Raw genomic sequence first — 4,121 nt, 5'->3', positions numbered from 1 at the left:
GTTAGTTCTGTTCTTACCACAGTAAGATGTATCAGCACCGATGGACTGATTTCCTGTCGTTGTACTAAAAAGTCTACTCATGAATGTATGTAGTTGTTGTTGTTGTTGTTGTTGTTGTTGTTGTTGTTGTTGTTGTTGCTGTAGCTTGTCATCTTCTGTAGTTTCAGTTTCAATGTCTTTGTTTGGTTGACGATTCTTGCAAGCATTTCCAAAGAGTTGTTTGGAATCTCGATCCAAGTTACGAGTTATGAATGACGACGAATAGGCAAGGCCAAACTGAAAAAAGAAGCATGGATTTAAACAATGACACATCATATACTGGTATATACAGGAAAATACTATGCTGTAAATCACAACACATTTGAAATATAATACAGTATTGTCAACACACATTTAACAGTCCTGCATTAGCATATTTAAACAAGGCATGGAAATACCGCAAATGAACACAGAACATTGAAAACCTAGTAACGTCGTCATAATCCAGGAAAGCTACAAGAGTATAATCCCTTTACAATTACCCACCCAATATGTTATTTAGTTCTATGTAACTTTAACTATCTGTGATAATCATTGCAGCTACTGTGCATTCAATTTGTCAGTACATGCATGCATGCAGTCACCTTCAATGTAAAGAGAACATTACATGAGAGATGTAAAATACCTTACCATTTTATTAATAGATCCTGACCACTTTGCCATGGTAGTAGTCCACTTACGGAGTTTTGATTCTGTTTAGATGTTAAACGAAGTAATTTTGTGAGAAAGATTTATATTAACGGGAAAGGGGATTGTTGTAGAGTAGAACACAAGATCAAACACATGAAAAACCAAAGTCCGAATAAACCTATTTTTTCTTGATTTTTATTTCCAACTAAATATAATTCCGAGGGTGAATATGAACTCAGGCTGTTGAATTTGTAAAATACGCCTTCAAATTGTTATATTATGAAGAGACGGGGTCCCGCCAAACCCAGGGTGATGATACAAATTTGAAATTCAAATTTGGCAATTTTACCAACAGCATGATATGTAATGAAACCAGACCAGTTCTCTAAACCAAGGAGAATTTGATGAATATATATAAGTATGTGAATGATAGATATGTGACAAATCTAAGCACTTGCACAGCACGTACGTTGCTGAAATTCTACCAGACAGTTAAAATATACCGGTACTTACTCTCATATACATTTGTAAAGACTGAAGTATCTTTTACATATGGACTTTGAAGTCAAGGAGTGGGGGGGGGGGTGTGCCATGTAATTGTAAATATGGAAATACCTTTGTAGCTATCATTTAGGAGGATTGGGCAACAGAAATGTTTGGATTCAGTTCGGGGACTAAGGGGACCTAGAAAACATTTTGACCTTTTCATCACCCTTCCCAGTCGCAATTTCTGTTTGTTCCCTTTACATGATCTTAACTGTTTGCAAGGAATACGTTACTGACTTTCGGACTTGTTTTAAATATTAGTATGCACATCTTGAAATTGAATCAATATCCTTATACAACACAAGGTTAAGAAACTTACCAATTGTGATGGGTGGTCTTTTGTCTGATTTCATTGCAATGTCAAGCATAGAATTATAATTTTTATTCATTTCTGCCGTCATCCAGTTCGTATATACATGTTCTTCAAACGTTTCTAATTTGAAGGCATTCAGTGACTCCACAGCGTTTGCAAATCTGTTGAGTTTGTAAATTGTGCACCTATCGTTAGTTTTGTTTGTCAAGAGTTATAGTAATGAATGTGAGAGAGCGGATGTCTAACATTAAAGGGGGCATCACTCCAGGAAAATAAGGTTGTTTTCATAAACGTGGAGTTCCGGAGGGTCATTTCATGATTTCCCATCACATAAATTTCGCGTGATTACCAAAAACAGCACATTGAAAATCTATGTTCGAGCAGTGGTCCACTGTGATACCATAAGATTTAACATGCATGCATATGTATTAGATGGACAATGAATATTCATAGGTCTTAAGAGTTTAATACTTTCAGATAAATAGCGATGAATATCCCATGATCAGTAATTATCAGACTTTGTGTCAACTGTATTAATATATCCAACTCTTTGTCCAATCGATGCAGTCCTTTACTACCACCATATAGAATTAAACCTCCGTACATTTCACTTAACAACCCCAATTGAACACCAATCTTATTAATGAGAAAGCAACACACAAGCTAGAGGTTTTCTGGTGGACTAGTTGAGAAGTCTGCGGTACCACACCTGTTTGTTGAACCTGTATTGTTTGCAATGCCTTCGTCGTCAACATATAATGTCTTCAGTATTGGAATAACTCCGGCAGACAGCAAAGGTTGGGGTGTATACCAAGCTGAAAACAAACAAACATGAGATAGACAGGCAGACAGACAGACAGACAAGCAGACAGACGGGCAGGCAGACAGATAAAGACAGACATGTACATAACTCTGACCATTTAAAAGACGATCGCACAATGTCGCACACACTCAACAAACGATCATCGTTCGATTAGTCCCCCCCCCCAAAAAAAAAAAAGCGAAAAAAACCCCCGAACGTGCACAAGTGCGACATCAAACTTTTATATATGATGAAAACTGTGAAAACTGAAGCGGTCACACCACTACGATCGATGTAATGCAAAAACATGATTGTAAACACATTAAAATACAACCAGAAATAGAGCACCAAATCTCACATTAGAAGTAAATTTTTATCAACTTATCAACATCTCAGTAGTAAATGCAAACGCTGTTATCATTGAAAGTGTTCAGTCGAAATTTGGTTAGAAGTGGTTAGAAGTTCGAAAATGAAGTTCAGCAATCACATTGACGCCAGACCCCTTCCCCATTAAACGAACGAAGTTTGCTTGTTGATCTATATCTGAGCTTGTGTGACATAATGCTATCGTCCCTAACGTGATGTGGGTGAAACGATGTCGTTGTTTTCTGAGCAACAGGGCTATTCCCTCTTTGTTTTCACAGTGGTGTTGTACACTGACACAGTGTACTCTCCAAATACACCATAACACCTAGCACGCGTATTCTTTTCAGAGGGAGAGATGATATATTACAGCGCGTTGCAGATTACTGTTAACTCTCCCTGTTTGATACAATCACGCAGAAACCAATAAGGAAGAGCATATACGTTATCCTACATAGTATAATCTCAGATGATATCAAATAATTGTTTGGTGAAATAAAGTTCACTAATTAAGCATAAGACATGTATCTCAGTTCAGTTTATTTTCCTATCTTGACTATGTGCGAGTATTACAGTACAACTAAATGATGAATGGGATAAGAAATATGCTCACCATCAGGACACGCTATAGGCATGTTGCTCAGTCGAAGAAATACTATTCCAGCTATCATCACTATTGTCGGTGGAATAATACTAAACACAAATGAACACTGGGAGGCAAAACAGAACATCGAAATAAATATTAAAACAACGACATGTGCCAGCGAGGGCAATATCACAATGGCTGATACCATAATTCCGATGATACCCAAGCCAAGGTTTACTGAATACTGAATACCCTGACTGCTTCTTTAACCGCCACACATTTGTACCATACGGTGCACAGATTTAGAGAAAACAGTTTCCTTTCGACAATCCATATATATCCGGTACATCCTGGTCATTTGAGATATGTTACTTACATGTTCGTAAATTATTTCATATATCTGATTAAACTGTCTGTTTTTGATGCTGGAGTAATACTTTTAAAGCAGTGAAAGTGTGTATGTGTGAGTGTGTGCTGTTTTTAGAAATCCAAAATCTATATGAACGTAGCGAAAATAATATAAAGAGTGTATTTATAACTGTACCCTGTTTCAGAACTCTTTGTTTCAGAATTACTAATTGTTCTATCGAGTGGAACAGTTATATAAAACTACTAAATCGGAAAACAAATCAAATAAGCAACATGATATTAAATATGATTCAATGTACTTTATACACTCATTGTACTACTTAGCCGTAAAGTAGAGACTGTGTGTTCAGTTGTAACTAAACATATTAACGAATTTCAATAACTTAATCTATTAACGATACCCACTCTATTTCTCTTCCTTTCCAACCAATTCTTCCATAATAACAACTTTACTTGAGCAATCCAAGCCATCG

Source organism: Glandiceps talaboti, chromosome 16 (genome assembly GCF_964340395.1).
Source record: "Glandiceps talaboti chromosome 16, keGlaTala1.1, whole genome shotgun sequence".
Classification (NCBI taxonomy): Eukaryota; Metazoa; Hemichordata; class Enteropneusta; family Spengelidae; genus Glandiceps; species Glandiceps talaboti.
Note: the sequence above shows the minus strand (reverse complement) of the source record.